Genomic DNA, 27,890 nt, shown 5'->3' on the forward strand with positions numbered 1-27,890 from the left:
CACCACAGCTACACAGGGTAGCAGTTAGAAAGCTTAAATTAGGAGACAGGGCCCATTTCCTTACCCTCAAAACCTCAGTCCCCTCAACTATTAAATGGGATGTAATTGTACCTATTTCAAAGGATTATCATAATAGTTTTCGTAGTGTGCTTAGCACAGGTGAGTACTAAGTATTAGCTTGTTACTATAATTACGGGTTTTTACTGTTGCTGCTCCTACCACTCTTACCATGTTCCTTCTCTTTGGACTTTATTGTTAAATAAAGTGATAAGGTCTGCTTCATCACACCAGATATCCAGGTCCTTTTAGAACTAGTGGATGGTTCTGGATCTCTCAAAGGCCTTATTATATTTATAAAATCTTTTCATGGAAGTATACTATACATAAAGGAAAATGAACATAAGTGATCAGCTCAGGGAGATTTTATAAACTGACCCCACCCATGTCACTAGCACACAGATCAAGAATCAGACATCACCCGTGTCCCAGAGCCCTTTCTGTGTCCCCTTCTTTGGGTTTTTTACACTAACGATTATCCTTACTTCTAGCATCATTGAGTCTTCCTGTTTTTACAGCTTACATGAATAGAATCGCACAATAGGTACTCTTTTGTATTTGACTTTCACTCAATGTTTTGTTTGTGAGAGTCAATCATTTTGTTGCGTATAGTTACAGATCTTTAATTTTAATTGTTTAGTATTCCATTCTTTAATGAACCACAATGTATCCATTCAATTGTTGATGGGTGTTTGGTTAGTTTCTTGTTAGAGGCTATTACAAAGAGTACTGTTTTGATCATTCTAGTATGTATCTTGGGGAATATACAATGCTCAAACAAAATCCACAATATTTTAAGTCAAGAACTCTTTTTTTCCCATATAGCCCATTTAAGATGCTCTGCAACATGGAAAGCATCTCGTAACCAAGGGTCATGGCTACTTTGAAGGAATCATTCTCCTTCCCTCATCACCGCCTCCCTAAACTGTTGGCTAATGCTACATTTCCATAATGGTTGAAATCTATTTGAAGTACCACACTTTGCAGAATACTGTTCCCTTGGACTGCCTTCCAGTGGGCTGGGACCAGATGTGGTCATTCAAAGTAGTCAACATCCAGCCAGGGACACAGCTCCACTTCCTGGCACCCTACTCAGTGCCACCGCATTCATTTACTCATGTCCCCACTGCCAGTGGGAAGTCCACCCTTTCTTCCCTGACTGCCTTAAGGAGAGTTGAGATGGGCCACAGATGTCCCCTTCCTTCTTCATCTGCGGCCTCCCCTGAAGTAATCCTACACACTCATCTCATAATCTGAAGCCTTGCATTTGGAACAACCCAAACTGTCTTATAGATTAGAGCGTGTCCGACTGAAGGCTGGGGGCAGAAGGGTGGAGGAGTTGGCATAGACTGGTAGTGTGATGTGGGCATGAGCCAGAAACTTGGCATCATTGCTGACAAAGGTTGGGAGCTGCTGGTTTAACTCAGCCATATAATTTTCCTTTTGTTGGGGAAGGTTGGAACTCATACTTCAACTGTTCCTGGTATTACGTGCATGAGAGATTCATTCCTAGATCCCTGAATTGAGTTTGGTCATGGGTGAAGCATTACCACCATATGGTGAATGGTAGGATCCATTGGAGGCTTGGCCTGGGGTTCTATTCATTTGTGCCAGATTACGCATGTCAAATCTGGAATTCACTGGGGAAATAGAAGATGGTTATCAGGCCCAGTTACCAAAATATTTAGAGAGATCTAAATGAAATTAGGCTTGTCTTGTCCTTTTGTCTTCTTCATTTTGTCCCTTTTTTTGATAGGTGGCCTTAAAATATATCTATGATGGCTGGAGTGGGGAGGGAGGCATGGGAAACAATACATTGTGTCTTTGTTATGCTCTTGTGTTTATTTTGTATTCCCTGACGACCAAGAAGTGGCAGAGAAGTGGGGCTATTTAGGAAGGGTGAGGTTGACTCTCGGAGATTTCTTATCTGTTAAACTCAACAAAAAATTAAACCATACTTTCTAGAGGATTATAATCTCTCGCAAAAATGAGCAAATAATTGAGCAACTTCTATGTCATCTTCCTTTGGAGATTTAATTATAATAATAGCTGTCATTTATTAAGCCTTTTTTATAAGACCAGCAGTGTCATGGGTCTCTGTCATGAGTCAACAGACTTTTTTTTTTTTTGTAAAGGGCCAGACAGTAAAAATTTATATTTTGCAAGTAAAGAGGTAAAATTGTGGACAGTATGTAGGTACTTACATGATGATAGGACAGATTTCCACAAAATTTTTATTTAATTCACAATGTAAGGATAATAATTGGGCATAATGTTTTCACAATACAGGTTGGCTAATGAGAAGAATGGAATTATTTTTTGAGGAGGTGGAAATTCACATTACTGTTCCCTATCATGAAATTGATTGCAAATGTTTATCTCAGAAAAATCTCTTTTTACTCATGGGCCAGGTGGTGGGCTGGATTGGGTCTGTAGGCCACAGTTTAATTTACATTGTTGCTGAGCTTTACGTATCAGTAATGATTAAGTTGGGCTGCATAGGATAGGGAAAAACTCAACAGTGGCATAAATGTGTTATCATTTATTTCTCTCTCTTTCTTCTAAAAGAAGTTTAGAGGTGACTGTGAGGGCTGACCTGGCAGCTTCACCATGTCATAGTGACCTAGGTTTATTTTTTCTGCCCTGCCAATCTCAGCATATGGCTTGTCCTCAAAATTACCCCCCCCCCCCCCCCCCCCCCCCCCCCCCCCCCCCCCGTCTCAGCTACTTCTGACATATTTGCATCTCAGGAAGCAAGAATAAAGGGGGGAAGAAATGCATAGCTTCTCTTTTTTAAGGAATCTTCTCGAAGTGCCCCCTAATCCTACCATGTCTCATTGACCATGGTCACATGGTCATACATCTCTGCAGAAAGGATTATCTACTCCTTTTGTTCATATGTTTACAGAATGGTTGGAATCCTAACTCCTGAGGGGGCAGGAGAGATGTTAGGATCAGGAACTAGAGTTTTCTGCCATGTGTACCAAGGGCAGGAGGAGAGCCTTGACAAGAGTGCCACCTTCTTCAAGGGCATGAGGTAGCAGACTGGGATTTGAACCAGGTCTTCCCAACTCCAGAGTCTTCTGTCACTCTCCCCAAGTCTACCCTTAAGCATTGTGGGGAGGTCCACATGCATAACATTAGGAATGAGGTGATGAGTGATCTGTATCCTTGATCCTTCCAAAGATGTTCCCAAAGTACCTATAAGGAAGGATGATGACCATCATCCTTCAGTGGAGAGCCCAGTGAAGGCTGGACCAGGGCACATGGCTGTGCCCTTCTACTTCCCCCCCAAACATTAATGCAAATCTTAAGATCCTACCAAACCTTTTCTGCAGTCACATAGAAGTAAATACAGTCACCATCAAGCTCAGACATGCAGAGAGAAAGCTGATAGGCCTTATCATAAGCCCACTTACCTGCCAAACTTCATGGAAGCAAGGACATAGGAACAAGGACACAGTGACTGTGCATGTGGACTTCTAAAGTGACTCTACTCACTACTATGGTTTGGCATTTAGCCAACTAGGCTCAGTTGGGGAAAGGTCAGTATGAGACCTCAGATTCCTTCTGCTTGCTATGTATATAAGATACTTCTACATATTCCATGGATGTGGATGCAATCTGAAACCTCACGCCCATGTGTATGTCTGTGTGTGTGTGTGTGTGTGTGTATGAGTAATGTATAAATATAGATATAGGTACAGATGTCCAGCTATTAGAACATTTGAGTACTTGCTAAATACCAAATCATTTAATTCCCATAATCCCACAGTAGCTCTTTGGGGTATCATCATCCTCGCCATGTTAAAGACAAGTCAGTACCGTGCTAAAGGGGTAAGTAACTTGTCCAAGGCCACAGGGCTGGACATGGCAAACCCAGGCAGTTGGACTCAGTCTTTACTTTCACCTCTACTACTTTTGACTGTAATACTTAAGTTACCCTGTAAGCTAAAAGCTGCAATAGCATTTTCAACAAAGCACATGAGATTACCACAGTGGGAATGATTAATTTTGACTTGGGGAGAGAAACAGGCAAAGCTTTCAAGAGGAGGGGACATTTGAGCTGGACTCAAACGTTTGAGTAGGGTCATGTGGGTGGAAAGCATGAAATCCACTGAAACAGATGATTATTGGTCAAAGAAGTTACACAATCCTCTATTATAATAACAAATAACTAGCCCTGACCAGTGAGGAGGTGAGAAGTGGATTCAGGGGCCCCGTCTTTTTGTTCACCTCCCTCTGAATATTCCCATCCCTATAAAAATAGCTGATCCCTATTCCTGAGGTGGCTTCTTTTCTCCAGCTCAGTCTTGTCTGCCACTTTGGGAACCAGGAGCAAAGCTTCTTGCCAGGAGACAATTTGCACCAAATTTCGATGGCCTGGTCTTAAATGGTTTGTTCCTCTTTCTACTGTATTCAGGACTTTGGTTTGTCTAAACTGGGCTCTATGTGATAATGTAAAGGAATAAAGCTCATAAATAAAAGAGGAGGTGGAAGTAGGTTTTAGTAATGAGGCTCCTGCTTGATCGCATCAGCAAGCTAAGGAAAGAGCCATTAAATATTTATTGAATTGTTGCATTAACATTTTTACTGTGCCTGCTGTGGACACTAAAACTCTCTGGAGAGTCCAGTCATCTGCCACCAAACAGGGAAGGGAACCGTGGCTGAGCTGAAACCTACACCTCAATTATTACAGACCTCCATCTATCCGAGGGGCCCACAGAGACTGCATTAATAATCGCCAGTTGCTCCAGGAGACTTTGTTGAAGTTTAAGACAGTGAGACAGTGCACAGGCGTTGATGGAGCATCAGCAGGCGCCCTACCTTGAAACGCCTCTCAGGAGATCAGCCAGCAGGTCCCATGCACATTCCAAGCTGCCCTTTGATTTTTTCCAAGGCCACTGTTTTTAAAGAGTTTTGTTTATGATTAGTTTAATTATGATAAACCATGGTTAAAATGTAGACCCTTGGCTCTTCTTCCTTCCCCCCACCCGCACCCCTTCTTCTTAGTTTAAAAGAATCTTTAAACGGAGCTGTGTTAGCCTGGGTGAGAGAGTGCAGATTGCTTCAGCAGACCCAGTGCTTGTCTTGTGGTCACCTTCCAAATAAGGCATGCTGTAGGTATTCCAGCCGCTGTAAGGTCTTGAGCTGGTCAAGGAGTCAATTATTATGCATTAAAAAGCAATTCATCATCTAGAGTAGTGAACTCTTGTGTTATTTTTAGGCCAACCTTTTAATTTATTTGGCATGCAAGAACAGGGTTTCTCACGTGAACTTCTGGAGGGTTCATGGAACAATAACCAGGGTAGGGGGTGGAACAGCCAGCAGGAGTAGGTCTCTGGACAACTTCATGACAATCCCATAGTTGACTAATTTTTAGCAAGGACATTGGAGTCAGACAGTAGTTCAGATTCCAGCTATGCACTTCCCACTTTGATGATGTCGAGTGGGTCACTTAAACTGCATAAGTCTGTTTCTTTACTTGTAAAATGGATTCATTATGGTGTGTACCTCAACAAATTGCTCTGAGGACAAGATGAGGTAGTGCACATAAAGCCCCAAAGACAATACTTGGTACGCAGCAATGACTTAATAAGTGCTAGCTGTTGTTACTGTTTCTTAAACTTTTAATTCTAACTTAGAACTTTCTAGACTTTGAGACTTCCTCTAAGGCCAGACAGGAGGTGAATTTTGAATCATTGAATCATGGACATTCAGAACTGCAAGGTACCAAGAAAAGATCATCGAATCGGAGGTTGACAAAGTATGGCACCCTAGGCACATCCAGCCTGCAGTCTTCTTTGCAGGTGGTTTTATTGGAACACATTCAGGCCCATTCATTTATGTTTTCTGTTCTACTCTATGACTGTTCTCCTACTTCAAGGGCAGAGCCGAATAGTTATGACAGATATGATATGAACTCAAAGCCTAAAAGGTTTACTATCTGACCCTTTATAGAACAGGTTTGACCCCAATCTAATCCACTGAAGATTTGCCCCTTAGGAAACCAAGGCCCAAAGGAGGACAAAGACTTGAAGAGAGACACTTCCAAGTCTTTATCTCAAGCTCCCTGACTGCTCTCATGCCATTGTGCATCCTGCCTCCTAGCTTGGTAGGACAGGGATGATGGAAGCACCAGGGAAACCTCATGCCAATCATGTATTGAAAACCATAACAGAAGTGCTGTTGACCAGCAAATAGACCAATACTGCCATGGAAGACACCACTTCTTGGAGGTAAAGGATCAACACTGGTATGAGCAAGATCATGCCTACTACTCTGGTGCTCAGGTCAGCTGAAGGACTTATTGCTTTATGCTCCATGTTCTCCAACCAGTCAACCAGTAGGTGGGGAAGAGGGCCTGCTGTGGCAGAGCTGGCTGGGCACAGTCAGTGGTGACCAATTACGAACTTTCCTTAAAGAGAAAGCTGATAGGGGAAGTCATTTCCATAGGTTTTTTTTTTTGCTTCAGAGTCCCTCCCTGTGCTGATTGCCTCCTTTTTTTTCCCCCATTATGTTGAGTTTCCTATTTGAAGCACTTCCTTGAATCCTCCTAACAGCCTTATAAGATAGGAAACTGTTGTTCCCTCATTTTACAGAAGAGGAAGTGGAAGTTCAGAGCAGTTAATTGACCTGGTCATGGTCATGAGACCAGTGGTGGAGCCAGGGCTCAGATGAGGTCTGTTAGATTCCAAAGAAAAGAAGGCATATATTACAGATGAGGGAAGACTGTTGGCATAAGTATAGGCAATGCCCATTATTTTTTTCTAGACCATCTTGGGTTGATTCATACACATTCTTAATCTCTTTGTTATAATGTCTCCAATGTGTTCCATTAAAAATGTGAATTCACCCATAAGAATGTCTGACCAGAAAAGCAATAAATATTGTCTGCATCCAAAGTGGTAAGAGACCCCCTATCCCTGGATGGTTCATCAGAGCAGGGGGATATATCTGTTGCGCGCATTGATATGTCCCCAGAGCCTAGAACAGAGCCTGGCGTGTGTTAGGAGCTTAGTAAATATTTGTGGTGTCTTGGACAAACTAGAATTCAAGATGTGAAATGTTATTAGCTTAAGTCACCAGATGTAACCAGGCTGCTCTACTCAAAGGCAAACCCAATATGGGTGAAGGGGCCAGACTTAGACTTGGAAATGGAGAGCTTCAGACTTAGAGACGAGGAGCAGCAGCAGTGAGTAGCAGACACCCAGATATGAATACATCCCTGACCTCTGACCCCTCATCCATAGTTCCTGGCCTTATGTGCAAAATGGACTCTCAACAGAAATGTTAAAGAGTGTCTTATGACTGCTACTCTGCCTCCAGAAAGGGTATGCTGCATACAGACTTGGGGGAACCAAGGCGTCCTGATATTGGAAGTGCATCCCAGGCAGAGGGACCAGCACACAGCACAGCTGGGGTGTCAAGGAACAGCATGGAGAGTGACCCTGAGGCCGGAGCAGGGGTGAATGAGCAGGGAGGATGGGAAATACCAGAGCACGTAAGGCCTTGCTGGCCTGGAAGAGGAGTTTGGTTTGCATTCTGAGCCGGAAGCCCATATTAGGCTTCACATACTAAATGAGGCCTCTTGGGGTCTCAGGTTCAGAATTTCAAGTCAAAGCAGTTTAAACCTAGAGGGAATTTATTGATTCAGGGGAATTCTGAGGGGTGGCCCTTATTTCAGGCACTACTGGAGGTGTGTTCTTGCACAGTGTCATAGGGACTCTGTCTCTTCTCTTGCATCTGTACCACTCTGTATTGGCTTCATTTCCAGGCATGCTCTCTCTACCTTTCGCCAAAGATGAAGGCAGCTCCAGACCTAAGAGTGCCATGATCTCAGGAACAAGGCTTTCTCACACTTCCCACGTCCTTATCAGTGCCCTTGCCATGAAAAAGTTATTGATTAGCCCTTCTTGCTGACATATACGCTCATGGACTAATCAGGAGCAGGGGACAGTGGTGTGAGACACTCTGGTTGGTTGATTTGGGTCATATGCCCCCCTACAGGCAAGGTAAACTTGTCCTCTCTGTAGCCTCCTGGTTGCCAGTGTGTGGTCCACTCCTCCCTCTCTCACAGGGATAGTTGCCAATGTCAGAAAATATGAACAGATGAGAAGCCCAGTATAGCCCCATGAGGACAGAGCTCTGCAAGTGGAACTTGTAATGCAGACCTGCTGATCAGTAACACTATGGTTGAGAGCTAAAATCAGCATATCCTGGTGGCCAAGGGAAGGGAAATAATGATAGCATCTGAAATCCTGAGTTCCATTCTACCTCTGTTCCTTAAGAGTGTTCAGGCCTTGAGCAAATCATTAAACTTCTATTTTGTCTTCAGGAAAATCACTGGAAATAGACCCCATCTCACCAAGTGTTGGGAGGGTTTGATTGAAGCTTCATGTGAAAGCAGTTTATAAACTGATAAGCTACACAAGTCATGCATGCTCAAGACCCCCCTCTTGGGTTCAGGGGACTTTGCTACCTGTTGCGTGTTCCATAAAAGAGTCTGTGCCCTGAAGAAGCATCCATTACAGTGTGGGTGACAGGACTATACTTCTAGTATAGGACAGCAAGTAGAAAAGCACCCCCCCCCCAAAAGTAGGAGGGATTCAAACCTGGATAATGGAATATTCTGGGAGTGCAAAAGAGCCAGTGAGCTGTCAGGCACAAGGGAAAGGACTGTGTAGTCCTCAGGGCATTTACTGTGTAGCTTCTCTCCATTTGAAGGTTCAGCCTTGCAGGAACAAACAGTTGGTTGTGTAGTTTATTGGCAAGTAATAATCTTTCACACTGAGCCTCCATTTGACAAGACTATGACTGGCACTATAGTTAATACAGCTGCAATTTTTCCCCTTAGATTGTTAATGTATGTATTTTTTTATGGAAAAGGGAAAGATTGTTAGAGTTTTAGAAATTTTTTTTTTTTGAAGATTTTTTTATTTACTCATGAGAGACACACAGAGAGAGAGAGGCAGAGATACAGGCAGAGGGAGAAGCAGGCTCCATGCAGGGAACCTGATGTGGGACTCGATTCTGGGTCTCCAGTATCACACCCTGGGCTGAAGGCGGTACTAAACCACTCCGCCACCCAGGCTGCCCGATTGCTAGAGTTTTAAAGGTAGTAAATTGTATTGAGGAAATGTTTGATAAGTTTGTATATCAAAGGAATTTACTTTAAATCATAGTTTTAAATTATGGCTTTGGGTAAGGAATCAAGAAAGAATTTCCTTTTAGAGTTAAATTCTTGACATATTTTTCAGCTTCCCTTAAGTCCTGTTACTAACCAAGGTAGTGGGTGATCATGGTTTCTATGGAATCTACTATTATTGTTTAATTCTCTTTCCTGAGAGAGTCCATCAGGATAAAAGATTTGCTGCATCTTGCAATGGAGAGTAGGGTTTGTGTGTGGGGGTGTCTTTTAAAAAGGGGTGATGCATTGTCAAATGAAGGGACACAGTTTTCCAGCTGGATGTCTCATTGGCTTTACCTCTCACTCCTTTGATGTGAATGGTGATTGATCTGTGGTTCCAGTCACCACTGGCCTGATAGCTAGAGAGGTTGACCTTTTGCTGTTCACGTGGCAGACTTTAATTATTAGCCTGCAACTTACTGAATGTGTGTGTGTCCCCACATCCACATGCTGTTGCACATTAATTAGCTCTCTTTGGTCATTTCTGATTGGGAAGTTATTGGGGACGAGAGGCAATTTCCCTTTGGAGTTGACTGGAAGTTGTCTCCGCCCATAATTATTTGCCATTTGCCCATTATTAAATGCTTTCCTTGAAATGAGTAAGGAAGACAGAAGAGGACTTAGATGAAGTAGGTTTCTGCCACGACAGATCATTAGCAAGAAGTTAGTGGGAGTGACTCATGAAAATTAACTGATGTTAAGAGAATTATTTCTAATGTGCAGGTTAATTTTTATCTGGTGAGATGGTGGGCTGCCTTTTCAAAAAAAGAAGTACTAAGTGCTCGGCTTTCTATTGCACAAATGTTCAGGGAGTAAAGTCTCAGTTACATAAGTTTTATAGAGGATGGACTTTAAAGTTTTATGGATTGGAGTGCGCAGACCATGGAGGGGCTGTCAGTTTTCCTGCCATCTAAAGAATGAATGGCTGATTTCTCAGTTGGTGACAAGCTGTTGAAAACCAGTACAGACCCAGAGCCACTTTGATCTCAAAATTATTTTATACAGCCACTTGTGTTTAAGGCCCATTAGAAAATGAAGTTCCATACTGTAATTCCTAAATTGAATTAATTTTCTTCATTAAAAATCAATTTGAGTTGTCAGCTCAGTAGTATCCCACACTGGAAGGCCTATGTCTTGTGAAAGTCTTTGTATCTTATCACATGTCTAAAGAAACTTTAGGAGGAACACAGTTAATTTTATCCTGTGTTATGGTTAGGGCCCAGGTCTCTTAAATTATGACCTACAATACTTTAGTCTAGGCACTCCTTCCTTTGAAATGGTGTTGTACTAAGTTAGGGAAAAAAACTTTGTGCCTTGCTCCTAATTTCTGCAAAATTTTGCATAGCTAAACAATGGAATGAAAAGAATCCACCTACAATTCAGGAGGTTATATATGATGCAAGACAAAAGGATTGCAAAATAAAATGTCTTTATCCCTTGAGAATAATAGTTATTTTAGAGTGTTACTCTTTTAAAATCAGAATGCTTAAAGGTAATCTGTAGCCTATAAATACATGGCAAGGTAATATAAATAGGATGGTGCTGCTTCAAAAAGAACCTCACTTCTATCTTCCTTGCACATTTAAACACATGCATAGTAATGGCTGCAATTATTAAACTGTATTTTAGGAGCTTTCTGTTCAAACGAGGAAAAAAAATATTATATAGATCATTGAAATGTATCCCCTGATAAGGGAGCCTGGCCTTCTGGAGAAGAATTCTGTACTGGAAACTGACCAATCAAGAGGCCTAGATTGTAGGTACAGCCCTGCTAGCTACCACTATCTAGCATTGTGACTTTGGACAAGCCATACAATCTGTTTTGGTTTCAAGATTTCATCTACAAAATGAGATGTTCGAATAGGTGATGCCAAATATATGAGTTTTGAAAAATGGACTTCAGATTGACCCACGGAAACCTTCCTGTGAACAAATATTGGTAAACCTGGGAATGAGCCCTGTGGATAGATCCTGCCCCCTCCTTCTCTGAGATTCCTCCCTGTATCAGGGGGGCAGGATGGCCCCGGGAAACCTGAGAACTTGGTGAACCTGAACCACTTTTTACCAGGGACTTCACTGAAGCAAAGGTAGAGGTGTAGCATGGGTGAGTAAGACCTTTGACTGTGAACTGGATCCAGCTCTTCCATTTAAGTTTAAGCATCTAATTTAGTGGTCCTCAGAGCATGATCCCCAGGTTAGCAGCATTAGCCTTATCATCACAGGGAAATTTGTTAGAAATGTGAATTCTCAGGCTCCACACATCCCAGACCCACTGGCAAGCAGAAAGTCTGGGGTTGGGGCTCCAGGTCTCTAGATAATAAGCCCTCCAGGTGATTGATTCTCTTGCACATTAAAACTTTAAAAACACTGATATAACTGAACCTAGACCCCAGGCTTTATCACATGGAGAAACTAGAAGGACAAAAACAAAGGGGAATTTTATTCTAATGTCTAAAGATGGGGACTGGGACTAGGGGTTGGATGAGGGTACCTGAGATGATCCCAAGATCTGTTTTTAATAGCATCACCAGGATCCCTGGGATAAAGTTTTAAAGTGACAACTACAGCAGTGAGGTTTTCCAAGGAAGTGGGGTGTACACAGGAGGGGTTTGGTCTTTAATGATATTCAGGAGAGATCAGACTGACAAGAGAAGTCTCAGAAAACACTCTTTAAAAAGGGAGACAGTCATATTTACAGAAACACCTGGGTTATTGGCCAAATGGAGAGCACACAGTGATTCACAGACTTGGTCCTTTCACCTGTGCTTTCTGCTATACCTAAAAACTCTGAGGCCAAATTTGGGTTTCAAACCATAAAACCTTCAGCTAGAAAAAGCTTGGCTTGCCTGTGAATCTGGATTTGAAATGCTCTCGGGAATCATCCATTGGGCCAAAAAAGAATCTCCCTCCATACCTCCATGGATTTCTGTGATTGGTTTGATTGAGGAAATAGTTTTATCACCAAGTAAACATCACTGAACTGCTCAGTGTATCCTCCTAAAGTCTACGAGAACACATCTCACCCCTTCAAGGTTCTCATTTTTCTTTAAGATCTGTTGGTATGAGCATGGAGTCTGATTCCAAGTCGAAGCTGCAATCAACATGTACAGCATGGATTTCTGAGTCCTCTGGATGCTCTAAAAGCAGAAGGATGGTGGTAGGAGCTGAGGGCCACTAGTACTTAGATAGCCTTGATGACAAAGAATTCTAATCCATTTTTCCCTTCTTTGTTCTAGATTGAGGAACCTAGTATATCCACAGAGGTGGTTCCCCTGTCCTTCCTCATCTACCCATCCAACCCTTTTAGTTGTGGAACTCTTAGAAATACTAGAATTTTTGGCAGATCATTTTAAGGGAATAGAATTGAACCTTTTTTTTTTTTTAAGCCAGTTTTGGAAAATTGAAAAAAAAAATTTCAATGTTCTTGATCTATTGGACATACAATTTTTCTCTTAGAAAAGTTGGCTTGAAACTATCCCATGTTTCTTACCTTTTCTTACTAATAATTCACCCTATTGACACCAACTGGCTAAATAACCTAATTCTGTGTTAGAATATCAATGATCATCTTTGACTGCAAAAATAATGTATACACATTGATCAAAATTTGACAGCTCAATTTTGAAGCATACAGGGTGCACTGTGGTATACTATGACACTGGTGTCATAGAACCATTGGTCTACTGACAACTTCAAAGTAATCACATATGTGTATTATGTATGCAGTTGTATCTTTCTGTCTTAGGCTGTGATCCACTTGAGTCAAGGACTGTGCCTTATTCTTCCTGTATCCTGGTGATCAAATGAAGCCTAGATCATGCTAAACTGTGGTTTGTTAGAGGAATGTATGACTTTACCCATACTCATTCTTTGTCTGTCTGCCCCCCCTACATGCAAATACACACACACACACACACACACACACACATACACCAGCCATTCATTTTTTTCCCTCTAGGCTTATCACTGTTTTTCCTGTAATTTTCATCACCTAGTGACCAACATCAGAAGGTCTAGCACGTGTCCACTAAATCCAGGGTAATTGAATGTCGACTCCATCTAGGAAGAGCTCTCTTCTAAATGTGACTTGATAATTATCCTGGACATTTTCAAGTGAGAGACCAATTATTGCATTACTTACTACCTGACTCCCTACACCGGCTAGCTCGTCTTATAACTTCCCTTAAAATGACAGGGCACAAATGAGTTTATGAACTGGAGCATTCAAGATGATATTTTTCCCTGAAGTTCCAGGGTTTCTGGCCATGGTTACCAAGTAGTGGCCCAAACATTTTCACTGAGCAAAATCAAACAACATGGGGTAGTCCGCCACCAGGCTTGATTTCAGCAGACTATCAAGGCCAAAATACTGTAACTTCAACAACACTAGAAGGGTCTCTGGGAGCCACTGCTGTGGTTTCATGCAAGTTAACACTTCTTTTTCTCCTGTTTTTTTTTTTTTTTGTCTTTGGTTCATTGCATCATCAAATGGATGGTAGATCCTTACCTAAAAGACTCACTTTGTCCCCTTCCATAATTTGCCACAAATGGAATACTAGCAATTATGAGATGAAAGAACATGGGAAGTACAGAAATAATGTATTAGGAGTCTCTAAGACATAGGTTTATGGGGCAGAAATGATCATGGGTATTTGGAGTGGTGACCAAAACTATGTATTCTTGGGGAAGTAGAACGAGTCCTGATTAGAAATAATACCTATTTCTGAGCCTCAGTTTATCATGAGTTGAGGTGATTAAACAAACACCTTCTAACATCTGTTTTTCTTAATCACAATAACAGTGGCTGCCATTATCACATTGTTACTATGTCAGGCACTCTGCTAAAGCCTTCATCTGCATTTTCTCCTTTAATCCTCAAAATATTATACTCTGTCCCATTTTAAACTGAAAAGCTCAGAGCTGGTAAGTGACAGACTTGGAGACTCTGACTCAGCTATGTTGAATGTTAAAATGTATGCTCTTCCCCTCTACTTTCTATGGTCCCTAAAGAGGCAGTTAATAACTCACTGCAAGGTAGCAACTACTAGACCAGTGGTTCCCAGCAGGGGCATTTTTGTCCTCCAGGGGACATTTGGCCATGTCTGCAGGCATTTCTAGTTCTCACAATTAGGAAGAGGGGTGCTACTGGCCTCTGGTGGATAGAAGCCAGAGACACTAATAAACACTGTATAATATATGGCACAGATCCCTATGCCCAAGAATTACCTGGCACAGTATGTCCATAATACCAAGGTCAAGAAATCCTGGTCTAGGCCCAGCATAGAAACACCCTCTTCAAAAAAGAAAAAAAAAAAAAAGAAACACCCTCTTCATCACTGTCCCCAGAAGTTAAGTAACAAGGACCCAGCCTCAAGGAATGACAGCCCTATTGTTAGAGTTGTATACACATGTGCTCCACAGCTGAACCCTCTTAGTCCATCACTGCATCTAAATCACAGACCTCTGTATAAGACAGACCCATGTTCAAATTTCTGGTCCATCACTTATGCTCTTGAGCCTCACTTTTCTCATCTCACAAATAAAGATCCTCATTCTGTATCATGGGTCATAGTAAGAGCTCAATATCCTTACAGCCTTCTCTCATCATTGCTTCCCTTCCCTTTTTCTAGATCTTTCAGTCTGCCTGTGCTCTTAAGGATGGCCAGGTATGTTCTTGGCTCCACCATTGATGCTGGCAGGAGCCACAGGCTGCCATTTGTAGAATGGTGCTCGGTGTTTTAGATAAGTGAAATGCACTCCAAGAAAAGCAGCTGGGAAGTATTGTGGCCCGTGCGAGTGCAGGAGTCGGAGTGGTAGAAGCAAAAGAATCCAGGAATCTTGGCTCCCGGCCAACGCATTGGCTGAAGTGGACTCCCAGGGTTGGCTAGTTTTATTGTAGAATAAATTGTTGCTCCATAATGTAAATGGAAAATTAACTGTGTAACCAGTCAAAGAATCTTTGTGATTCTCTGTGAAACATACCACCCAGATAAGTTAAAGATTTATGTATTTTCTTTCAAGAGACATTTTCTGGAAGAGACCGGGTAGGAAAAGGGTACGAGTGGAAGAAAGACGGCCGTGGTTTGGTGGAGGAATTTCCTTCATGGGAAAAGGAAGAAAAAAGAAGAAAAGGCATAGTTCAAAATGCTGTGTTTGCTTCATGTAACTTAAGTTAAAATGGAGGGTTCCAACTAGCTTGCTAAGAAGGTGAAATTAAATATGCCTTTTCCTTCTTTTTTTTTTTTAAAGAGATTATTATCATTACACACACAGTATTTATTTATTTGGGTCAGTGTGAAATGGAAAGAAGGAGAAAGAAAACTGGATAAGAGTGGAAGGCTCCTGGTAAGACCTCCGATGCTTTGAGCCACTTGCAGAGAAGAACAGATGCTCAGAAGTCACACCTGGCATCCTGAGCTTATCAAAGAACCCTCCAGCTGATCTGAGCAAAGTAACACATAGGCAGGGATTTCTCTACCATCTCTCAGGCACAGTCTGTGAGGTGAGTAAGGACAGAAAAGTGTACTGGAACAGCACCCATTTTGACTTAAGGAATTGTTCAGATACCTGATGTAGGAGAAAACTGAACAAAACAAAGCCCTTTCCTCTGCTCGGCCAGCCCTCCAAGCATGCTGTGTGCTGCTGTCCCAGGGTGTTCAACTGGCTCATTCTCACAGTGACCCTGGGAGGCATGGCTTCCAAATTTGGACACAAGAGGAAGCTGTGCCCCTGAGAGGGTCAGACTCTGGTTCAAGTGACAGCTTCAAGGACAAAGCAATGGCTGGAGCCCTCATCCCTGGACTCAAAACTAGCCTTCATACCACTGTAGTATTAAAGCCTGTTAGAGATCATTGAGATATCTCCATAGCAGAAGCGTACCAAAAGCTAGTGAATATTAAAATACACACACACACACACACACACACACATGTAAATGCACATTTATGTCAGTAAAAGTAGATAAATGAGACAGTGAGCAGGATGTTGATGGGAACTGACTCTCTGCCCTGGTATCTGGGAGAGAAGAGGTAGGGAATATGGAAAACCAGAGTCTCCCCATCCTGAATAAAGGCTGCTCCATTCAGCTCGACCACTTCATCAGTGTGTCTTGGGAACTTGAACTCAGAATGGCCAGGTCTTCTGAGGGTTTTTCTTTCCTTTTTTGTTAGAAGCTGTTGTGCAGATGTAGGGTTGGCAAACCACACCCTACAGCCCAGATTCGGGCAACATCTGTTTAAAGATTGGTTGGAATAAGCCCCTCCTGCTTGTTTTCACGCTGCAGTAGCAGGGCCGAGGAGTTAGGACAGAGATTCTATGGCCTTCACAGCCTAACATCTATACTGTTTGGCTCTTTGCAGTTTCCTGACCTCTGATGTGGGCCCAATGAAACAAGGTAGGGCCAAATTCCACCTCCAGCCAACCATCCTGGACCCCTCAGAGGTCATCTACTCTCACACCTCCTTCCTCTTGTTGGCTTTCAGCAGCAAATGCTGGGGATCAGTTAGACCACCATTTCTCACAATTCACCCTACATGCAGATCCTCTGGATGATTAGACTCCTACCTCTGATTCAGTGGGTCCAGGTGGGGCCTAAGAACCTGCATGTTCAGCTAGTTCCCTGGTAAAGCTATTGCTGCTAGTCCAGGATTCTACTTTGGGAGGTAGGGGCTTAGACTCGCCATGTTTTTGTTTTCGGGTTTTTTAGAGGGGTGGGTGCGTCTCAAAGCCCCAGGCCTATCATGTGGGTGACTAAGTTGGCCAACGCAGAGGGATGAATTCCATAGAACCCCTAAAATAGGCTCACTGAGGCATTGCACAGCCCAGAGGAGAATTCTGTGAATCCTCCTGTACCTATAGAATGGCTACATTTCTTCAATTTGAGGAGCATCACACTGACCCAAATCTATCCTAGACCAACTCCATAGCCTGCCAAGGGGCTCTAGCTATGTGTAAAGTATTCAATATTTCCCATGGCAGTGTTGCCATAAGAAGGGGCTGTGGTTGGCTAACCCTGTACAAAAAGCTTGTCTCTTATTCCTGGAGTACCATCTCTTATGTCAAGGTCAACCCAAATCTGGGATAGAACGGGAAGAATGGACTCAGCAAGCTACATGAGATTTTTAAGGATGCCATTTTAAGAGAAGAAAAGGGAAATAGATTCAGAAATTGGAGGAATACACATAGTTAATAGCTATTTTGATTTCTTTGAGCCTCCATTTACTTATCTATAACGCAGTTTTCCTTACATTACTGGTATAACCTTGAAGGTTGTCCCAGGGGTTATTTTATTTTATTTTTTTAATTTTTTTTCAATTTTTATTTATTTATGATAGTCACAGAGAGAGAGAGAGAGAGAGAGAGAGGCAGAGATATAGGCATAGGGGGAAGCAGGCTCCATGCACCGGGAACCCGATGTGGGATTCGATCCCGGGTCTCCCGGATCGCGCCCTGGGCCAAAGGCAGACGCTAAACCGCTGCACCACCCAGGGATCCCGCAGGGGTTATTTTAGAGGTTGTGTATGTAGTAAATGTCATGTATAACCTGGCTTATAAATCTCTCCACATATGGCCCTATGGCTCGATATCCTGATGGCAGTCATCTGAGAGATCCAAAAAGACTGGGCGCTTAGAAGGTCTGTGGGTAGCACCTGGTGGCTCTGATTTGGCTCTGCCAAAGGGTCCCTCCAAGAAGCATTCCTGTTTTTTTCTGGGCAGCTGACTCCAGCTACTGGCTGACTCAAAGCTTTTTCCATTCCTCGTGTTTCTGGTTGCCAGTCCTGTGGCTCCTCTCATCCCAGCTAGCTGAACCCCCTGTTTGTATCTTCTTGTTGGCTGGGCTCCTAACAGCCCTTCTTTGCACGGCCTCCCCAGCTGTGCAGAGTTGAGCAGTAAAGGCTCTGCCAGCTTCAGCCCCCAGCAGGACTCTCTGTGTGCCATTTATGGGACAAGGAATGTGGCTCCTGCTGGATGAGTCTGGCCACTGCCATAAAGAAGGGGTGCTAAATAATTCACCACAGCAGCCTGCTCTGGCATCCATCTGGGCTGTCCCCCAGCGACCCTGAGGATGCCCCAGCAGGACTTCTCCTTGCTACAGTGCAGCATCCAGGGTTGCTGGGAGAATAAACAAGTCAGCATGAAAACCCCCTGGGCCGTCAAGGGCTCTGTGGGCCTCAGTGTCAGGGAAGTGTGCAGCCTGAGTGGACTGGTCATGTGCCCTGCCAGCTGCTCAGACCAGAGGGCTCCGGATGCTTTCACTCTACAGACCATAACTGATGGCATGTTCACACTCAGACCCAAGAAACATTTTTTAAGAACCTGCTGTGTGCTGGCACTTTGACCTGTATTATCTCATATAATCCAGAAAGTCTGTGAGGCAGAGACTGTTAGTAAAAGCTGAGAGAAGACAAGTGACTTGTCACCCTTCACACAGTTAATAAGGGGGCAGAGTCAGACTTGCCCTTGGATACATCCTGTCTGACTAGATCCCCTGTTATCCAGAGGTCCTGGCCATCAGGGACCCTTTCCCTCTCCTCCAGACATTGGCTGTCTCAGTGGGTCAGGCTCCCACACCTGAGGTCAAACACTACTAGCTCTGTAGGGAAGCACATTGCAGTGTGTAACTGAACTTCTCACACTGCCCATTCTGGCTGGTGTTTCAAGTTCTGTGATATGGTTTTTGTAGTTTGGATCTTGCCTTGGCCTGGCTCTGCTGAGCAAGATGGTAGCTGGGAGGCAATGCTGAAGATGATAGGCCTTGTCCCCTGATCTTCCTACCTGAGGGAAGTGAGGGTCTTTTTTTTTTCTTTTTTATAAAGATTTTATTTATTTATTCGTGAGAGACACACAGAGAGAGAGAGAGGCAGAGATACAGGAAGAGGGAGGAGAATCAGGCTCCATGCAGGGAGCCTGATATGGGACTTGATCCCAGGACCCCAGGATCACGACCTGAGTCAAAGACAGATGCTCAACCACTGAGCCACCCAGGTGCCCTGAAGTGAGGGTCTTGAAGCAGGATTCCCAGGTTCTCCTGCAGGGCCTCAGGGAGTCTAAAGGTTGACAAGTTGGGACACAGGCTCAGAGGAGTGGAAGGATAGGCTGAGACAGAAATGAAAGCTAATGGGGCTTTTTCTCAGCCCAGCAAGGCAGGAAGACTCAGTTCTGTAGTTCTCATCAGGCCATTTTGCACAATGCATCAAAGGAACAATCTACTTGCCGAGCTATATTCTCCCATTGGACATAGAAATCATCCCCATGCATTAAGCGGCAGGTCTGTGATGACTGTTGTACAGATAATGATAATAATGTCTAACGCTTACTGAGTGTTCTTGGTGTGTCTCCTACTATGCAAGGTGCTTTGTGAAGATGATTTGAACTCATAAAATAAGAGGTATTACAGTTATTACTGTTACATTTTCCAAGAAGACTTCTGAGGAACAGAGAGGTTAAAAGCTTGCCCAATGTCACACAGATAGCAAGAGTCAGAGCCCAGAATCAAATACAGATTTCTTGATTGCAATTCTGGGGCTAGTTTCACTGTAGCAGGACTCTCTTTTAAGCAGGATAAATTAGTCCTTTATAGCTATTTATAGATGCTAAGGAGATTTAAGATGAAAAGGAACAGAGGCAGAATCCAGCACAGCGGATTGAGCAATATGTGTACCATAGCTACACATCTCATTCTTTTTTTCTCCATCAGTCACCTGCCTGATGACATTCACAGGTGTGACAGTTTCCCAGGGCTGTGATCAGCTTCTGAGAAAATTACAAAAAAAAAAAAAAAAAAAAAGTTACATGGACATAAAGGACTGCAGTTATTAATAATTGTCACAACCATAAATGGATCATTAGCTGTGGTGGTTTATGATTGCCCATGACATACATAGGATAGGCCATGGTCATGGGCACTTCATCCAACTGTATTTTTAGAGGGCCTACTGTGTGCTAGGCAGTGTTCAGGTTTTGAGGATAGAGTGCTCAATGAAACAAAAATCCTGCCCACCATACCCTAGAGCTTACTTTTTAAACCTCCATAGTGAGACAGAGCATATAGCAACAAAAACAAGTAAAAATATATAGTGATTTAAAAGTACTAAGTCCTGTGTATCAGCTTCCACAATGACAGTGTGAGGAGCACAGCAGACCCTTTAACCAGGGAAATAATAATTTGATTGTGAAAATAATTAAAAAAAAAAAAAAAAAAACCTAAGGTTTCTGAAAATTGTCACAAGGGTATGTAGCAAATGCAGAAGTATCTATTCAAGACAATCTACTAAATTTTGGTAAGGAGAGTGAGTCTGTGGCATGTGAGCCATGACCCACACATCTCCTGCTACCCCTTATCCCCATCACAGATCAGTGTGACATATACTCTACTCTGGAAGTATGCAGCCAAGAACATGGGGTTCCTTCTCCACCTAGCTCTCAGTCTAGGGCTATGATTTCACCCTGGGAGGGGCACTTCAGAGATTGACAACGCCCTGCCCCTGCAAAGAAGCCCTACCTTAGATCAAACTGTGGAGCAATTTGTGCCCGAGGCTATTGTCAAGAATAATAGAACAATCACGTAGCCATTAGTGGAGATTAACAGCTGGGTGTGATACCATTAAATATAGATCAAGCCGGGTGCTCAGGGAGACTGTACTCTTGCCTTTTAAGTAGCAATATCAGAGGCTGCACACTGTAGGGGAAACAGATTTCACTCAACTTGTCTACCCAGTCACTAAACAAATAAAACAATAATAATAACAAGCTTCAGAAAAGGGGAGAGGGGTTCATCATTCAGAATTGCTTCAATATGTTATCTAAAATGTTCCATTTCCAATAAAATATCATGAATCATTCAAAGAAACAAAAAAGTCTGGCCCATACACAGGGGAAAAGTAAGCAAAAGAAACTGCCAGTGAAGGTGTGTAAATGCCAGAATTATTAGGCAAAAACTTTAAAGTAGGGATTATAAATATGTGCAAAGAACTGTAGAGACTATGTCTAAAGAATTAAAGGAAAGTACGATGATAATCCCTCATCAAAGACAGAATATCAATGAAGAGAAATTATTTAAAAAAATAATTACTTAAAAAATGGAAATTTTGGAGTTGAAAAGTATAATAATTGAAATGAAAAATTCACTTGAGGGGCTCAACAGTAGATTTAATCCGGAGGAAGAAAGAAACCGAAAAATTGAAGGTAGGTGAATAAAGATGATGCAACCTAAAGAATAGGAGAAAAAAGAAAAATGAACAGAGCTTTTTAAAAATAATTTTTTCCCAGTTTTATTAATAATTGACAAACATCAGTATATAAAGTTTAAGATACACAGTGTGATGGTTTGATTTACTGAATAGTGTTTGAGAATATGGAATAGCATTATGCACAACAAAATATGCATAATGAGATTAGCTCGAGAAAAAAAGAGCAGAAAAAACAATACTTATTTCCAGTAGTGGAAAACTTCCAAATCTGATGAAAAATATTAGTTTTCACATCTAAGAAGCTAATGCAACCCAAGTAGGTAAATTTTAAAAGATCTACATTCACTACATTGAGACACATCAGTCAGAATGTCAAAAGACAAAGAGAAAATCTTGAAAGTAGCAGAGGAAAACAACTTATCACAGACAAGAGAACCGTCAGAATTAACAGCTGATTCTTAAGTCTTGGCAAAGAGATTGGTACTCTCCTTAAATGTTAAACAGAATAAACCTGTGTCCCACCAATTCTATTCTTTGATATATACCCAAGAAAAGTGGAACATGCATCCTCAAAAGAACTGTACACAAATGCTCCTGATAGCATTCTTAGTAGTCAAAAAGTGGAAATAACCCAAATGTCCATCAGTTGATGAAATGGTAAATGTGCATCTGTGCAATGGCATATTATTTAACAGTAAAAAATAATGAAGCTCTGGTATTAGCTACAACATGGATGAACCATGAAAATATAACTCTAAATGAAGTAAACAGTATCAAAGACCACATACTATATGATTCCACTTATATGAAATGCTCAGAATAGGCAAATCTGTAGACACAGAGAATGTATCACTGTCTGCTTGAGGCTGGAATAGAGGGACAAATGGGGAGTGATTATTCCTGGCTAAGCATTGAAGGGTTGTTGAAAGTGTTTTAAAATTAGATTGTGATATAGTTTTGTAAGTCTATGAGTATACTAAAATCTATTGAATTGTACACTTTAAATGGGTGAAGTGTATGATATGTAAATTGTATTTGAATAAAAACTTTTTTAAAGAGTGCCAAGTGCAAAGGAAAAAAAATAGGGTAAAGTTTTGTCAGTATTAGCAAGATGGGAAGGAGGACAATCTGGGATAGGATGGAGAGGCTGCACTTCAGTGACATTTTAAGACTAGAAAAGGTGAGGGAGTGAGCCATGCTACTATCTCCAAGAAGAACCATTCAGACAGAGGGAAGAGCCAATGCGAAGGCCTGGAAGCAAGTATATGCCTGGTGTGTGTGAGAACTAGTATTCATATGATAGCAAAGCAGAGAGTAGCAGGAGATGGTATCAGAGAAGTCATAGGGCCCCAAACTCAAGGGCCTGACTCTGAGATGAGCAGCACTGGTGCATTTTGAGTAGAAGTGAGACACGCTATTTTCAGAGAATCACTATGGTTGCAGTTTTGTGAATAGACTGAGGGAAGCCAGGTAGAGGCAATAGCTGATGGTGGCTTGTATCTCCATCCAGGAGGGTGATGATATGGCTTGGAGCAGGGGAAGAAGGGTGGGGATGATGGGGAAGTGGTTCTGCATGCACTTTGAAGGTAGAGCCAACAGGACTAGTCAAGGATTACAAAATGTTCCACAAAGAGTAAATATGTTAGACTTTTCAGGCCATACAGTCTCTGTTGGAACTCTTCAACTCTGCTATTGAAATCTGGAAGTGGCTCTAGCCATGTATAAATGAATGAGCATGGTTGTGTTGCAGTAAAACTGTATTTGCAAAAACGTGGAACATTAGATTTGGCCAATGGGATGTGATTTGCCAACTCCTGGGTTGATTATCAGAGCAAGAGGAGAAAATGAGTGAAGGAGAACTCCAAGGTGTTTGTTCTCAACCATTGGAAAGATGGAGCTGCCATTAACTGTGATAGTGAATCCTTCAGGCAGAGCAGATCTGTGGAGGGTATGAAGAACTGATCTCTTGCTAAATTAGAGAAGCCTTAAGACATTGAGATGTAGTTTCAGGTGGATTTGTAAGCCTTACATTCAGGAGAAAGTCTGGTTGGATGAAGAACTGTAGACTGTAGACCAGGTCAAGGAAGTGCACGTACATAGAGAAAAAGCAAGGCTCCGAGGGCTGAGCCCTGGGATGTGACAGGGCTTCACAGTTAGCAAGGTGAAGAGGAACCAACAAGAGACACATGAAGTACAACCACAAGAAGGGAGACCAGGAGAAGGTAGCATCATGGGAGCTAAGCTAAGGAAGGGCTTCAGAAAGGGTAAACCCATCCTTTCTTTCCTGGCTCACAAAAGCACGTTGGTATGCAAACGAGCAGAGAACCGTTCTGACAGGAAGAATCCTGAATTCCCTCTAATTTCCAGATGAGAAAATTGTCAGATCTTTTATTCATTTAACAAATATTGATGAGCTGTCAGGTCTCCAGGCACTGTGCTAGATGCTTGGAACAGAACAGCATGCCAAAAAAGGCATAGTCCTCATCCTCAGAGAGCATGCGGTCTCTTTAGGGACAGAGGGACGTTAATCAGGTAACTCAGTAACATCACCCAGGGGTGAAACGTAGTTACTTACCATGGATGAAGACCTATGAAACACAACAAGAGTTCTAAAGGAAAGGAATTCTCTAAGAAAGCAATATTATGAGTTTTCTACAAAAGGACTGATCTAAAGGCACCTGGTGGCTCGGTGGGTTAAGCATGTGACTTGATTTTGGCTCAGGTCTTGATCTTAGCGTTGTGAGCCCAAGCCCCATGCTGAACTGGGATAGATTTCATGCCACTGTAGAGCTCACTTGTGTGTGGGGGAGGAGGAGATAATTGACCTAATCTGGAGGTCCAGAGGACCTTCCATCCTTTTTCAAAATAATAAATGCTTTCTGATATGTCACATCCTGATTGGGACACACCTGGTTTTTGAGAGGATGTTTGAGAACCTCTGAATTTGAGGAAGAAATGCAGGCTTTGTCTTCAGACCCAGGACCAAATCTCAACTGTGGGTCCTGATGCCATTCTTTATCCTCTTGGAAACTCATTGTCCTCCTGTATATAATAGAGGATATTAAAAGCTACAGTTTGAGATGATCGTGAGGGCTCAATGAGATAAAGTACATAAAACACCTGGCATGCAGGTCCTTCCCATTCCTTGAAAAAAATAGTATGCCATTTCATACATCTGTGACATTATGTCTTCCAAAATCATTTTCCCAAGACAGGTCTTGGCTGCAAGTTTGCGGTTTTCTGAGACCGAGAGTTTTTCAGCTTTTTTTTCTGGGGTATCTTCCATCTTGCCAGCGTTCTCTCCCAAGAGAAGCATGTGGGAGCTCTCGTGCCCACATTTAGGAAGTGCTGGAAAACCGAAGCATCCCTGTGCAACCCTTGCTCGTTCTTGTCCTTTACACAGAGACAATTCAGGCTTCTACTCAGCTGTTTAATGAAAATGAGGACTTCCAAAAAGCTGCTGTAATAAAGGACAGTTTCCTTTCTCTAAAACAAAAACGATGTTTGCTAGCACATCATGTCCGTTTAACAATATTTTCATGGAAGTGTGCAGTGGTAAGCGGGTTTAAAACATTGATGCAGTTTCTAATCTTTTGTGGGGAGGGAGCAAAATCTGAGCAGCCTTTCATTTTGATTTGCCCATGCTAGCCTGTCCACATTGCTCCTTTTAATTAATGTAATTAAAAAAGGATAAGAGGCTGTGGTAGAGTTTTGTGCATTAGATTATCAGGATCAAGAATAATTAAAATGTCTGAAATGAGGCAGATTCCTAAAATGGTGGAAAAGAGCAAAGGAAGGCTTTTTTTCTGGATTTAAAGTGTGCCAGATTATTTTTCACAAGATTCTGAAATGGATCCACGGTCCAAGAAACATTTATGATATGGAATCTTAAATGGGCAAGAAGGAAGGGGTGCCGGGGGTGAGTCAATCCTTATGTTTGTCACAATTTTATGATTTACCTTCGCACCTCTCATTCTTGCCCCCTTATCTGAAAATCAAGTCAAGAATAACATTAACACTATATGCTAGGCACTCTTCAGAGTACTTTATATATTTTAACTCAGCTCATCTTATTCGAACTCCTTGTAGATAGATGTCTCCATTTTATAGAAGGGGAAACTGAGACTTAAAAAAGATGAGTAGCTGTTCTTGCCGAGTCAGACCGGTAGGAGGTTATGGAGCCAAATTGGAATTCAGGTCTTTCTGTTGCAGAAGGCATGTGTTTTATTGTAAGTCCTAATTGGACAAGTAGCTAGAAACTGTTGAGGACCATCTCCTTGGAATGTTCCTTTTTCATGAAGGCAGCCCTGTCTCTGTGGGTGCCTTATTTATCTTTACCTGCACTGGGTGAGCCCTATATGTATAGCGCCTGTGCCACAGAAACCTCACAAGTTTATTTTCTGTGTGGTTATGTGGGTTGGCTGTTGTTGCTGAGAGTTATTACAAACCTAGAACATGGACTTTTTTGTTGTTGTTTTTCTTTTTGGAGCAGACCAGATGCATCCTTGATCTCTAACATTCCTTTAGAACTGTCATCATTTTTTGATGTTCAACATCCCTTTGTTTTAAGACATTATGGTTTTAGTATGTTGTGCTAATGGATTTACATGGCAAACATAAAAATTGACAGCTGTGGTAAATGTTACCAGGGTCCCCCAGGATCTCTTATTTCCTCTTCTTCCTGGGCATGTACTGACCAGCCCCACTGCAGTTGTTTGAGGTCATGCGACAAGTTCAACCAATAGAAATGATGTCATTTGCCTCCATGTTAATGCACCTAAAAGCACCTCTAGAGATTAGGTGTTGAGACCACAGAAACACAAGAAGGAAGCAGACTGGATCCCTGAGTCACTGCTTGGAATGGAAGTGCCTGCAGAGCCTCTGTACCTCCAGCCAACTTTCATGAGTGAGAAATCAATTCTTATTGTCAAACCACTGAGATTATGATTGTTATTGTGTCAGAGTCCAGCTTACTCCAGCTAATAAGACAATTCTTTGACAGTCTTCTCACCCCCATTTAAAAAAATTTACTGGATGTTGAAATTTGAGGATTATTTAAAACTGTATAAAATTATGCATTTGTGTGTGTGTGTGTGTGTGTGTGTGTATGCACACATATGTATATATGTATAAACTGATTTTTTTGGAGATTTTATTTATTCATGAGAGACAGAGAGAGGCAGAGACACAGGCAGAGGGAGAAGCAGGCTCCATGCTGGGAGCCCGACGTGGGACTCCATCCTGGGACTCCAGGATCACGCCCTGGGCTAAAGGCAGGTGCTGAACCACTGAGCCACCCAGGGATCCCCCACAAATACTTTTTAAAAAAATAAACTTACGACCTTTGTTAGATGCATGCTTTGAAACTTTAGTAATATCCATTATAGTAATTAGGATTTCACAGTAGGAGGGTCAGGAGTACTAATTTAAACCAGCTAGGACTGGTTCTCTCTCTCTCTCTCTCTCTCTCACTCTCTCTCTCTCTCTTTCTCTCTCTCTTTAGAGAAAGAACAGGGAGAGGGACAGAGGAAGAGAGAGAATCCCAAGCACGTGCCATGCCTATTATGGAGCCTGACACAGCTTGATCTCACAACCCTGAGATCTGGACCTGAGCTAAAATCAAGAGTCAGACGCTTAACTTCCTACACTACCAGGTGCCCCCATATTTCTCCTTTTAAAGTGTTCCTGAGACCAAATGGCCACCATTGCTCGGAGTGACCCATGCCAGTTCTTACCATCTCAGTATTCAAAAGTCTTCCTTGAGTCAGAGTGAAATCTTCTTTAATTCATTTCAAATCCATTCTGTCTTATTTTATACCTCTGGAAGTGGAGATAAAAAGCTGCCAGTTAGGACTGTCCTCCACAGAGCCCTTCATCCTGGGGGCCACAGCACCCCTGTCACTTCTTCTCTTCTATGAGCCAACCAGCAGTGATTGACTTACCCTTCCCTATACTCCTCTAACAAGATTTTGACAGATGCTAGCTGGAATGTAAAGCTGATTCGATTTTCCTCAATGTCAGGAGCACCCTCTTTGTCAGCCCTCCCCAGTGTCCTGTCGGTGTTGCTCCACTGTCTCATGCCCTTGCAGACAAGTCTTTAATTCTCCATGGGTGCTAACACTTTTATCTCCTATTTTTCTCCCTCCTGCCTGCAACACCCTCTCTAGCAGCTCAGATTTGACCTTGGCAATTAGAGCAGACTTTTCACTTATGGCTTCTGGATCTTGTGTCATGCTGTGTAAGACCTTCCCCTCTCTAAAATTATTTTCTCATTCCAAAAAAAAAAAAAAAAAAAAAAAAAGACTTTTGACCTTCAACATAACTAAAATTATACTTTTCTTGATTCCTGATCACCTCAGCCACAATTACTCTCATCTTCTGTGTCTCTTTTCCTGTATACTGTATGCAGTCCTGGCCACTTATGTGAATATCTGATTTAGTATCTAAATAGAAAG

The 27,890-nt window shown here is 42.3% G+C and overlaps 1 protein-coding gene across 2 annotated transcripts in view; it reads left to right on the forward strand.

Annotated features, from left to right (window-relative positions):
- PRICKLE2 (prickle planar cell polarity protein 2) overlaps positions 1-27,890 on the forward strand; it is a 320,030-nt gene that overhangs the window by 171,436 nt on the left and 120,704 nt on the right. The gene's annotated exons all lie outside the window — the stretch shown is intronic.

Source organism: Vulpes vulpes, chromosome 9 (genome assembly GCF_048418805.1).
Source record: "Vulpes vulpes isolate BD-2025 chromosome 9, VulVul3, whole genome shotgun sequence".
NCBI lineage: Eukaryota > Metazoa > Chordata > Mammalia > Carnivora > Canidae > Vulpes > Vulpes vulpes.